This window comes from Thermobia domestica, chromosome 2, assembly GCF_964235325.1.
Source record: "Thermobia domestica chromosome 2, izTheDome1.hap1.1, whole genome shotgun sequence".
Lineage (NCBI taxonomy): Eukaryota > Metazoa > Arthropoda > Insecta > Zygentoma > Lepismatidae > Thermobia > Thermobia domestica.
This window is the reverse complement of record NC_137455.1, coordinates 347,704,248-347,717,505: the sequence shown is the minus strand read 5'-3', so window position 1 is coordinate 347,717,505 and position 13,258 is coordinate 347,704,248. Positions and strand designations below refer to the sequence as shown.

The 13,258-nt window shown below is 32.7% G+C and overlaps 1 protein-coding gene across 1 annotated transcript in view; it reads right to left on the bottom strand.

The window, feature by feature from the left end:
- The window catches only part of LOC145678750 (talin rod domain-containing protein 1-like), a 59,640-nt gene extending 47,615 nt beyond the window's left edge, over nucleotides 1–12,025 (bottom strand). Inside the window, exon 1 of the mRNA XM_081749218.1 lies at nucleotides 11,897–12,025. The gene's annotated coding sequence lies outside the window, so the exon portion shown is untranslated. The remainder of the gene's footprint in view (nucleotides 1–11,896) is intronic.
- Nucleotides 12,026–13,258: the final 1,233 nt, after the last annotated feature.

The following is a 13,258-nucleotide window of genomic DNA, read 5'->3' as shown; positions in this document are numbered from 1 at the left end:
AGCTCTATGAAACAGTAAGTCCTAAGGTTAGTGCTATCGTAATTTAGGAGTTATAAGTGAATAACTCACTCAGGACTAAATTTAAATTTATCGAATTTTACCATAATTGTCTCACAATGTTAGAATAAACGTCGAAGGTTTGTGCACTGTTACTACTCGAAGAAGTTCTAACGTTAGTGCTATTTAAGCTGTAAGGTTAGTGCTATCGTAGTTTGCGAATTACTGATGAATTACTGGTGTGGGGCTACTTTAGACCTTTCATTTTTTGTAGAATTTTACACTAATTGTCAGACAGAAATAAGAGGAACACCAGCGGTCAATGTATTGTTGGACCTCCATTAAACAGTAGGCACTAACGTTAATGTTATCATAACTTAATAGTTATTATTGAATTACACGGACGGTACAGAATAGAAACTTATTAAATTTTACACTAATTTCCCCATAAAGGTAGGACAAACGCTAAATATGAGTGCATCGTTAGTGCTACATAAAACACAAAGTATAACGTTAGTGCTGTCATAGTTTAGGAGTTATTAATGAATAACTCGGACGGGACCGAATTTAAAATTATCGAATTTTACTCTAATTGTCCCACAAAAGTGGGATAACCGCCAAAGGTTAGTGCACTCTTGGTGCTCCATAAAACACTGATCACTAACGTCAGTGCCATCATAGTTTAGGTGCTTTAATAAATGACTCTGGTGCTAAAATTAGGTTTTTCAACTTTTACACAATTAGTGTAAAATTCAATAAATTTTAATCGAATTTCGTCCGAGTTTTCACTAATAACTCCAAAACTATGATATCACTATCCCCACTGCTTACTATGTTTTAGAATACTAACAAAGCAGTAATATTTAGCGATTATCCTACCTTTTGATTGACAATTATTGTAAAATTCGATAAATTTAAATTTAGCCTCGCGCGAGTTATTCATTAACAACTCCTAAATTGTGATAGCACTAATGTTAGTACTTAGTTTTTGGAGCACTAACCGCTAATTTGTCTCATTTCTGTCTGATAATTAGTGTAAAATTGTATAAAAATTGAAAGATTTAAAGTTAGCCCCGCCCGAATTCTTCGTTAATATCTTTTAACTACGATAGCAGTAACGTTAATGTTTAGTGTCTTTTGGAGCACTAACGATGCACTAAGCTTTGACGTTTACTCCACCTTTGTGGGACAATTATTGTATAATTCGATAAAACTAAATTAGCCCGGAGTGAGTTATTCACTTATAACTCCTAAACTATGATAGTACTACGTTAGTGCTTGGTGTTTCGGCAAGCAATAACGATGCACTAACTTTTGACGTGTATCCCACCTTTGAAGGACAATTATTGTAGACTTCAATAAATTTCAATTTAGTCCCACGAGAGCTATTCCCTAGTAACTCCTAAACTATCATAGCACTAATGTTAGTGTTTAGTGAACGAAGCACTAACCATGTGAAATGTTTTGGTAGTAATTCAGATGCGTGCGGGGCTAAATTTAGATAAGTAGCATTTTCCATTTTGTGAAATTCCCGCCAAATTTAAAAGCACTAATGAACATATATAGTGTAATGGTAACTATTACATTAGGGGTTCTTATTGCGGAACTTCTAATATTAGTGCTCCAATTCAGGCCCGTATCCACGGGGGGCTAGGGGGGCCGAGCCCCCCCTAAACTTTGGCTGGCCCCCTAAAGGTTTCACGGTAGGCTTGCAAATGGACTATAATATGGTGATTAAGTATAATATGATTGGGTCGGGCCCCCCCTAACTTCTACCGGCCCCCCCCTAAATTTTTGGTCTGGCTACGGGCCTGCTCCAATTGTATAGACGCTAAAAGATTAAATTTAGGGGAAGCTAACTACACGCTAGCCGCTCCTCACAAAAGCATTCACGATAAGAAGCACTAATGTTCGGAGTTGGTGCACTAGCAAAAACTAACGATTGCACTAGAAAAGATCATTACTACTTTTGAATTTGGTAGGAATTTGACCCAATGAAAAATTCCTGATGTATTTCTTATGGGAATTTCATTATATAATTTGCCATATCTACACTACTAGTGAAGCACTAACGAAACTATTAGTGTTTTCTAGAAGCATGACCGATGCACTGTGGTTCATCGTTAGTGCTTTCCCGGGAGGCTAACATGCATTTAGGCCTCAGAAAGTTGTTTTTACCTTCTGGCATTCAAACTATTGAAGCATTAATGTTGGGAGTTAATGCTCCAAGAAGCACTAACGATTGTACTAGAACAGATCATTAGTGTGTCTGAATTTGGCGGAAATTTGAGAAAATGAAAAATTCTCCATGCCTTTCTTAGGGAGTTTCGTGATATGTAATTACTCATATCTACAATAATAGCGAAGCACTAACGAAACTATTAGTGTTTTCTAGAAACACTAATGATGCACTATCGATTTCACTTGGTTTCATTGTTAGTGTTTTCTTGAGGGCTAAAGATTTTTGCTTGTAGCGTCCAACCCATTTAAGCACTAATGTTGGGAGCTGGTGCTCTAAAAAACACTAACCAGCAATAACGATTGCATTAAAAGAGATCATTAGTGCTTTTGAATTTGCACTAACGTAGCAGAAACGTTTGGTTTTAGAAAATCAATTCTATCTCAATTAGGGAACAAAGCGGGTCCAACTTGACGTCAAGTTGGCCCCGAAATTTAAATTGTTCATAAGTTTGTTATTTTGATATTGCACAAACTCTGAAATTTAGGTGCTAACCAGCACTAACGTGGCACAAAGGAATAGTATTATTTATTTTTCTCCGTCCAAAAGTGGTGGGACCAACTTGATACTAATATAACATGGCGGCGGTTTGCTACTAGTTCCATGCGTTGGCCGACAGATATTGGCACTAATATAGCCAAAAAGGGCACAACTGCTAAAGTCCAATTCTCCTTACGTAAGTATACATATGGTAAGTATCATACGTTAATTAATTCCTTAAGTTAATTAGTTTTAAAATTCAATAACAATAATGCGCGTTTCCAATTATACAAAGAAAAGAAGTGCAGGGTAAATAAATAATTAATTAATAAAAAGTACAAGTATAATTCGTAATTAGGGTTTGGTCTCATTGCGTGGATTATTATAATATACGTAACTACACGTAGTCTAATTACAGTACATAAAGTGTACTTAAAATAAGTCATAAAAGGGAACAATTACATACAAAAATTATCGATAATCACGTAATCATACAAAGCGAAGGCGGAAATCTATAAAGGAAAACCAGCAACTACAGTCACACAGTAATGGAGCCAGCGGAAACATCTTTTTTTTCACATGTCATAAGGTAAATAAAAAGCACACAAGGCTTTCTACTGCGTAATAAAAATGAACAGGGCTTTCTGAGAAGGAATAAAAAACGTATCTTGGTTTCTAAAAGCTGATTAAAAAAATAACATGGGTTTCTAATGCGTAATAAAAAATAAACAGGGCTTCCTATGGACTGTTAAAAATAAACAGGGCTTTCTGAGAAGGAATAAAAAAAACCTTGTCTTGGTTTCTAAAGGCTGATAAAAATAACATTGGTTTCTAATGCGTAATAAAAAATAAACGGTTTCCTACGAACTGTTAAAAATGAACAGGGCTTTCTGTGGACTGCTAAAAAATGAACAGGGCTTTCTGTGGACTGCTAAAAAATAAACAGGGCTTTCTATCAACTGCTAAAAAATGAACAGGGCTTTCTGTGCACTGTTAAAAACAAATCCATGCTTCTGAGAAGGAATAAAAAATGAATCGTGGTTATTTAATGAAAATCCAGGTGAATTATGGGTAAAATCAGGTCACTGTCGGTCCACAAACAAGTAAAAAAAACCTCTAAGGACATAAAAAGTATCATAATCCCCTATATACCTCTATAACTACTGCAAAGGATAAAAAAGTTTTGGTCTAAACTAGGGCACAATACTACTGATGTGTATAGCAGCATCACTGTGTTATTTCTCCCCCCTCCCTCAATCTTACCTTCTACGCATATGGCATGGACTCAAAGTTTAGCACAGCTCTAAAAGTGTTTGTACCTTTTTCTTGGAAGTTACTGAAGGGATTCCTTTAATTTTTATACCACGTACCCTGCACTAGCTGGTAATGCTAGCAAAGTAGGATTATTTTTCTATGTTACATACAAAGCCAATAATTATTTTTTAAAAAGATTCGAAGAATTTTATTAATGTGATATTTTGTTTTCACCAAACTGTAATTGAGAGAAATAAAACAACTATGCTATAATTCTAGTTCAGTAAATAGAGGTACATATAAGTAAGATTTGTGCAAAATTTGGCTACTTTAGCGTTAATAGGTTGTGAGAAAATGGTACATGAATGTCCAAAAATGCAATTTTGAGAAATTAAAGGTTGAACATTTAATATAGATTTTCATTAAAGCGGATCACAATATTCAGAAAGCACCATAACCATATTCTTCGTCTTCGCAGTGTCTTCTTCATCCTTTCTACACCTTCTTATCTTCATTCTTGATTCTTTGGTAAGCTTCAGGATTGCCAACTCAGATTTTGTTATATGCTTTCTGTCCATGCCTCGCAGTAGTTTGGAGCTGTATTCACCGCTTGAAATTTCTATCTTTTCCAGAACAAACGTTCCTGTTCCACGGCCAGTATTAAAACACAGAACAGCATAATACACTACAATTTGTACGATTTTAGAACCTGCAAATGTAGGTTTTGGGCATCATTGCCATATCAGTGCATTGGGATTCTGTGTTTTCCCATGCAAACATTTTCTCAGAAGGGCGGCATCCGGAAGAGCTCTATAGCAAAGTTTGATAGCATCCATCACTGCAGCAGGTAATGGATGCTTATGTTCATAATGTTCCAGTTGCTTCAGATCTGTTATACCCACACCAAAATTTTCTACTTTAGGACAAAGCATATGCGTTGGTTTCTCGCCAGTTAAATATTTATGAAAATAAGTTGCCCACACTGCTTTCTTCATCTCCTGAAGATTGCTAACGTTTTCCCTTACTGCTTTCCCATAATATACCTGTAAGCTATCAATTTCTTTGGCACTAAGTTTACGAATACAGACTAATAAGAAAAACAATGAATTGTGAACGCAGAACAATAAACAACAGTAAGCAAAAAGATATGTGTATTGTTTTCGGAAAGACAAAGCAAAAATATATTTACTACATCATTACAGAAGAGTGGGATGATCAAACAACCTGGAATGAACGTCAAAGCGGAAAATTGATATATTTAAGCCTGAAAATACAACGGAAGCACACAATAATTTGCATTTCTCGAAGGGAATCTGATGTCGTATGAACATGAAACTTCTCGCAATAAAACTTCAAAGACTGTAGATTCTGAAAATGATACTTTTTCAAAAATCGAAAATTTTAACCCCAAACACGGACATCCCCCCCCATAAGTTTTACCGATGTGAATGCCCTCAAGAGCCGCCACTGTTTATTTTCTCTTCCATTGTTATGCATTCTAAAATTTTATTTTCTGCAATTCTTTATTTTATTGAAATATCATTTTACCTTACTTGTTTTATACAGTTAAAACCGAATAAAATGAACACGTAAGAATGTTTTAGTGAATGGGAAGTAGACTTTAATTACGTTTGTGAACTCTTACATTAAAAGTTCTGGTTTAATTACCCTCGTGCACATCTAGAGTTGCCATAGGTCCTAGTTTTCAGTCCACTGTCCCTTGTGCCCCGACAAATTTGTTCGGAACGGTCAGACTTCCTGATTTTAAAATAAATATAGTTTAGATTTCTTTTTATTTATTTTATTTTGAGCTTACTATTTATTTTTATAAAATGTCTACTTGTTATTTACTTGAAGATTTTAGTTAATAGGCGGTTTTTATTACTGCAGGAAATCGATGGTTCCAAACTGTGTGAGATTGTACTGTAATACCGCCGACCATTTCAAGAGATCGGTAGATTCTAGTATTTTTCAGAATCGAGCCTGTACTCGGTTCAGTAGTGAGAGATCGGTTGATAAGAATGTGAAAATCTCTAGCGGGTCCAGAATGAGTTTTTGGAAGGGCGAGTCACCTCCTGGGCGATCAATATAGGGTCGATTTTTACATCAAAGAGGTGCAACATACTCTGTATAGTATATTATGAAATTATATATGTTATTTGTTTGTAGTATGCGGCAAGCGACCCGCCAATAATGACAAAATACCTATGATGATGCTGATGATTTACGTATTAAACTATAGATCTCGTCCAACATAGTAATGTTGCTGACAAAGAAAATAAATACAAATAAATCTAAAAATTTCAGATACTGTGATGTATTTTTTTCGGTAAGGGGCTGTGAAAACTCTAGAACCTTTTTTATTTTCTCTCTTTTCTTAATTAAAATGAAAGAAATAGCCTATCTAATGTTTCGGGACCCACATCCCATTCCTATAGGCATAGCGTTTACTGTGACACAAGAATAAAATATAAATGTTTAATGGAAGGGCTTCAGTTATTTTGGGATTATCCAAAATGTTAAACCTGACACTCAAGCATAGCGTAAAAAGTCCTTTATACTACTACAATTATTATTATTATTATTATTATTATTATTATTATTATTATTATTATTATTATTATTATTATTATTATTATTATTATTATTATTATTATTATTATTATTATTATCTGCAGGAAGAATTTCCTGAAACTTTCGAAAAACGTATACCAAAATCTGTGGTATGTTTCTTCTATTCGCTTCGTTCGCAATACCTTATTTGGAACTCGCGTAATTTTATACTTTGTTCACTTATTGCACTTCTTTTTAGTGTTCAGAAAATTATCATTATACATTTTAAGATACAACTAAAAAATCTATAAAATAAAAACTGACTTAGAGTAATTGAAACATTTTACACAGAAAAATTAAATAAAATTTATAAAACCTAGGAAAGTATAACTAATTTAGATATGATCATAGTTATAGGCTACTTCTAAGTAATTTTTCCTAACAGAGAATTAAATAAAATTTAGAAATTTAGTATTAAACTCTTCTTAAAATTTAGAAGTGTTATGCGTAATACATTATCTGTGTTATTATGAACAAATCTGTGAAACTTTTATTCATCTTTTTATCATCTTTTATCATCTTTATCATCATCTTTTATTCATCTTATTCAACTTCTATCAACATAGATCTTGAGGGTAGAGAGAAGATCGTCAATAAACTTGAATGTATAAAATATGATCAACAACAAATATACACTAATGGAAAAATTAATAGCAACTTCATGTAATTTTATGCGTTTACAAGATTTAATAATCTGTTAATATCATCATTCGATTTTTAAGCATTTTCGTGTATAATTCTCTATGATACAACATAACGGAATACTTTTTTTTTTTTTTTTTTTTAGAAAGTTGGAGGGGATAAAAGTCTTTCCATATTTCTCCCAGCGTGTTACTACAGAGCAGCTCTCAAATCTTCAGTAATTATGCAAATAAAAATGCCATGTTTTAGGCGACATACTCTCACTGCATTCCAACATTTAGATAGCCGGTACGTCAAAACCATAATAAAACATACCCCGTCTGCATTTTTTTTTCTACTTCGAACATTGTCTTGCAGACAAATTTCAGTCATCGTAAGATCTTGCAACAATATGGAGGGAAACATATGGTGTCAATGTTTGTTCACGTACAGTAAGTAACACGTACAGTTCAAATCCATGGGTTTGCGTTCACACAGGGCTGTCAAGAAGCCATGCTTTACTCAAAAACAACGTACGTACAATGCGTGTACAGTGGGCCAAGGTTCATAAGGATTGGACTATTGAACAATGGCGCAAACTACTGTTCAGTGGTGAAATCAAAATCAACATTTATGGTAATGACTCAAGTGAAAATTGGGAGAAACGAGAGAATCCATGGACAATCCTTGCAGGACATATTGAAATTCACAATCACTTGGAGATTTGCATTTATAAGTTCAAAATAGCTTCTGTTTCTGACATCAGTAGCCCTATATGACAATCGATCGAAACGGCGGTATGATCGAGATTGTGTTGACAGATGAAAGCTAAGATGCTGAAACCAAATTATTCTTCAATATAAGATAGGAGTTCTGGTTAGATAAAATAACACAACTTGTTGCATTTTCTTTTTCAATACTTAATTACATCAAAGGGTTGCGTTTTAACAGTGTCAGGGCTGGATTTATTATTAGGGCAGGGCCTAGGAATGCACGTTGGATGAAAATTTAATAAGCAAGAGGGGAGCAATTTGCAGAAGTTTAATAATAATAATAATAATAATAATAATAATAATAATAATAATAATAATAATAAATTTCTTATATTGTTTATGATTTTAGTGAGAATAACAAAATATAAGTCTAATATTTAAAAGATTGTTTTAGCTCTTGTAATCAAAATAAGTAAGAAACATAAATTTGAACAATCAAATTATTCAATTCGGTTTAGTGATAATTTTAGACTTTCAATATTCACACTATTCGTTCTGAATCACAAAAATTCAAAACGAAGATCTTTTATTATTGTATTAGTGGATATTGTAAAAATAAAACTACGTAATTATTTTGTGTAACTTTATTTTTTTTAATGTAAATTTGTGAAAATTCGAATCTTTGTTTGTAGCAGATAACTAATTCTTTGGCCTATGGAACCCAGAGGTTCAATCTTGCTTTCACAAAAGCTCTCTTTCGACGTTTGTCCTTAGCCAATGGGGTCTAGTTTCTACTTTGTATTCCTGTTTCTGAGAGATTCAACTTAATATTGTCTTCCCTTTGCGCCTAGGTAGTGCTAATGGTCTTTTTCCAATTGGGTTTTCAGTAAAAAATTTGAAAACATTCGTACTCTCTTCCATTCTAGAGGCATGACAAGCCTCCTAGCTTGGTAACTTTAACAATGTTTGGTAAATGGTATAAATTATGCAGAAGATTCAAAATAAAAAAAAATCATTAAAATTTGTACAGTAACGTTCAAGCATAGGTATGTATAATAGAAGTTTATTATTATTATTATTATTATTATTATTATTATTATTATTATTATTATTATTATTATTATTATTATTAGTAGTAGTAGTAGTAGTAGTAGTAGTGGTATTATTATTATTATTATTATTATTATTATTATTATTATTATTATTATTATTATTATTATTATTATTATTATTATTATTATTATTATTATCATCTGCAGGAAAAATTTTCTGAAACTTCCCAAAAAACGTATACCAAAATCTGTGGTATGTTTCTTCTATTCGTTTCTTTCGCAATACCTTATTTGGAACTCACGTAATTTTATATTTTGTTCACTTATTGCATATATAGGCTACTTCTAAGTAATTTTTCCTAACAGAGAATTAAATAAAATTTAGAAATTTACTATGAAACTCTTTTTAAAATTTAGAAGTGTTATGCGTAAAACATTATCTGTGTTATTATGAACAAATCTGTGAAACTTTTATCAACATAGATCTCAGGGTAGAGGGAAGATTGTCAATAAACTTGAATGTATAAAATATGATCAACAACAAATATACACTAATGGAAAAATTAATGGCAACTTCATGTAATTTTATGCGTTTACAAGGTTTAATAATCTGTTAATATCATCATTCGATTTTTGAACATTTTCGTGTATAATTCTCTATAATACAACATAACGGAATACTTTTTCTCTTTTTTTTTCTTTTTTTTTTTTTAGAAAGTTGGAGGGGACCAAAGTCTTTCCATATTTCTCCTGCCGCGTTACTACAGAGAAGCTTTCCAATCGTTTTCAGTAATTATGCAAATAGAAATGCAATGTTTTAGGCAACATACTCTCACTGCATTCCAACATTTAGATACCCGGTATGTCAAAATCGTAATAAAACATACCCCGTCTGCATTTTTTTTTTCTACTTCGAACACTGTCTTGCAGACAAATTTCAGTCATCATAAGTTCTTGAAACGACATGGAGGGAAACATATGGTGTCAATATTTGTTCAAATCCATGGGTTTGCGTTCACACGGGGCTGTCAAGAAGCCATGCCTTACTCAAAAACAACGTACGTACAATGCGTGTACAGTGGGCCAAGGTTCATAAGGATTGGACTATTGAACAATGGCGCAAACTACTGTTCAGTGATGAGACCAAAATCAACATTTATGGAAATGACTCAAGCGAAAATTGGGAGAAACGAGGGTTCTCCATGGACAATCCTTGGAGAACATATTGAAATTCACAATCACTTGGAGATTTGCATTTATAAGTTCAAAATAGCTTCTGTTTCTGACATCAGTAGCCCTATATGACAATCGATCGAAACGGCGGTATGATTGAGATTGTGTTGACAGATGAAAGCTAAGATGCTGAAATCAAATTATTCTTCAATATAAGATAGGAGTGCCGGTTAGATAAAATAACACAACTTGTTGCATTTTCTTTTTCAATACTTAATTACATCAAAGGGTTGCGTTTTAACAGTGTCAGGGCTGGATTTATCATTAGGGCAGGGCCTAGGAATGCACGTTGGATGAAAATTTAATAAGCAAGAGGGGAACAATTTGCAGAAGTTTAATAATAATAATAATAATAATAATAATAATAATAATAATAATAATAATAATAATAATAATAATAATAATAATAATAATAATAATAATAATAAATTTCTTATATTGTTTATGATTTTAGTGAGAATAACAAATATAAGTCTAATATTTAAAAGATTGTTTTAGCTCTTGTAATCAAAATAAGTAAGAAACATAAATTTGAACAATCAAATTATTCAATTCGGTTTAGTGATAATTTTAGACTTTCAATATTCACACTATTCGTTCTGAATCACAAAAATTCAAAACGAATATCCTTTATTATTGTATTAGTGGATATTGTAAAAATAAAACTACGTAATTATTTTGTGTAACATTATCTTTTTTAATGTAAATTTGTGAAAATTCGAATCTTTGTTTGTAGCAGATAACTAATTCTGTGGCCTATGGAACCCAGAGATTCAATGCTACTTTCACAAAAGCTCTCTTTTGACGACTGTCCTTAGCCAATGGGGTGTAGTTTCTACTGTGTATTCCTGTTTCTGAGAGATTCACCTTAATATTATCTTCCCTTTGCGCCAAGGTATTGCAAAATTTTAAAAGCATTCGTACTCTCTTCCATCCTAGAGGCATGACAAGCCTCCTAGTCTTGATAACTTTAACAATGTTTGGTAAATGGTATAAATTATGCAGAAGATTCAAAATAAGAATAAAAAATCATTAAAATTTGTACAGTAACGTTCAAACATAGGTATGTATAATAGAAGTTGTTTATTATTATTATTATTATTATTATTATTATTATTATTATTATTATTATTATTATTATTATTATTATTATTATTATTATTATTATTATTATTTCTATTGTGTTAAAATGTTGTATGTTGGTACGAGAGATGGCAAAACATTAATCCCGGCCTTGCTGTTGTGAGGAATCAGTTTTCTAATTTTTTTAAAAAGAAACTAACTTATAAAAATATTTTGAAAAAGTCCAGGATTTTCATTCCTTTTATTTCTTAAAAGAAACGGAAGAAATTGTTTTACGCTGAAAATAATAACGTATAATGTAAAACGTGTCAGAAAAACGTAAAACTTACGGGGGAAACGTAAGATCTAGTAACCCTGCCCCTCAGCGAAAGAAAATTGAAGCACAGAGCGTAATTAGCATAAATATAGTTACTGCTTCTACGCGATAATTTAATAAGTGAGAAAGAATTTTAACACAATAGTACTACTTGTTATTTAGAATCCAAATTAAATTTGCTTTGCACGTTTATGCATTCGAATGTTTTTTTTTAATAAAAGAAAAGAAAAAGAAAAAATCAAATTTATTCGTAATAATAGATAACAAAGCAGAAAAAATATTTTTATTTACTTACATCTGATACTCTCCCGCAATGTTCTTCCGACACTTCGTTTGGTGTTTCACATGAAAGCAGTGGGACATATATTCTGTAGCAGTAACATATGTCACACGAGAAGATTACAAACGACACGCGCGACACATTATATTATGATTATCTGAGCATTTTGGGAAGCGACGGTAAACTTTTTTTTTTTTTCAAGGGAATTAGGCGTGGTGTACACAAAGAAGGTGTGTCTTCCACTTCTGGATCGCTCTACCGCTCGTCTGTGTCAGAGCGAGGTTGGTAACCGGCGTTCGCATTAAAAAAAGAAAAAAGAAAGAAATGTTGGTAAACATAATACTATACTCTGCTTATACGTAAACACACACACACATACAAACACATACTTCCGCAAGTGTCTGTAAACGACCTTTACGTATGTAAGTTTAATATATCAATTTTTTTTTTTTTTTTTTTTGTTCTTTCTTTGCAGAATTCGACAAAAGTATCAAGGGAAAGGGGAGTCGAGGGACTGTTGAAACAGGATGTTCCGTGTTCAAGGATGCTTCCTCTGAAATGATTTTGTTTTGTTTTCATTCAGTGTGTTGGATTTTCCATCCTCTTTTTTATTTTTTTTTATTTTTTTGGGAGGGGGGGGGGACTTCCATTGAACATGAAGCTTTATTATGTTGACCCGTTATCTTGACGAGCAAATGTGGTTGACCTTTCTATTGATTTGTGGTTGCTATGATTTCAATGCAACAGAATACAACATGTGAATTCCAATCTGCTTTTTTCATGATGAAAATTCCAGGACATTATATATATGTACCGTCCATCTGAATTAAAACATTTCCTCGTATTTAAATCCATATGTGAGAATTCCGAGAACTATCTACAATAAAATGTCGAATGAAGGTTCAATATAATACATATTACGAATAACATAACTGTTGTAACATGTTGCATAACTGGAAACTATGTATATAGATTTTAAGAATAGATTTATTTTTTTTAAAAAATACAAGGAGAACATGTTCTGAAATGTGGTAGAATTCTATGTATTGAAATTATCACTTAAGATTCATTCCCAAAACAGACTTCCCTACTTCAATATTGGGAGGGATGGCAGATTTGAGGCTTATTCTTGGGGGAGGGGGTAAGATGAGATACATATTACGGTAGATGAATCTGATTTCTGAGGTGAACCTGTTGTATATTATACAGCAAGTATGGATGGTATCGAGACGAGACGAGACGAGACTTTGTACACTATCGGTCTCGTCTCGGTTGATAAATAGCGGTCTCGGTCTCGGTCTCGGTCTCGTCTTGAGTCAAAAATCGCCGTCTCGGTCTCGTCTCGGTCAAAGAGATGCTTGTCTCGATCTTGGTCTC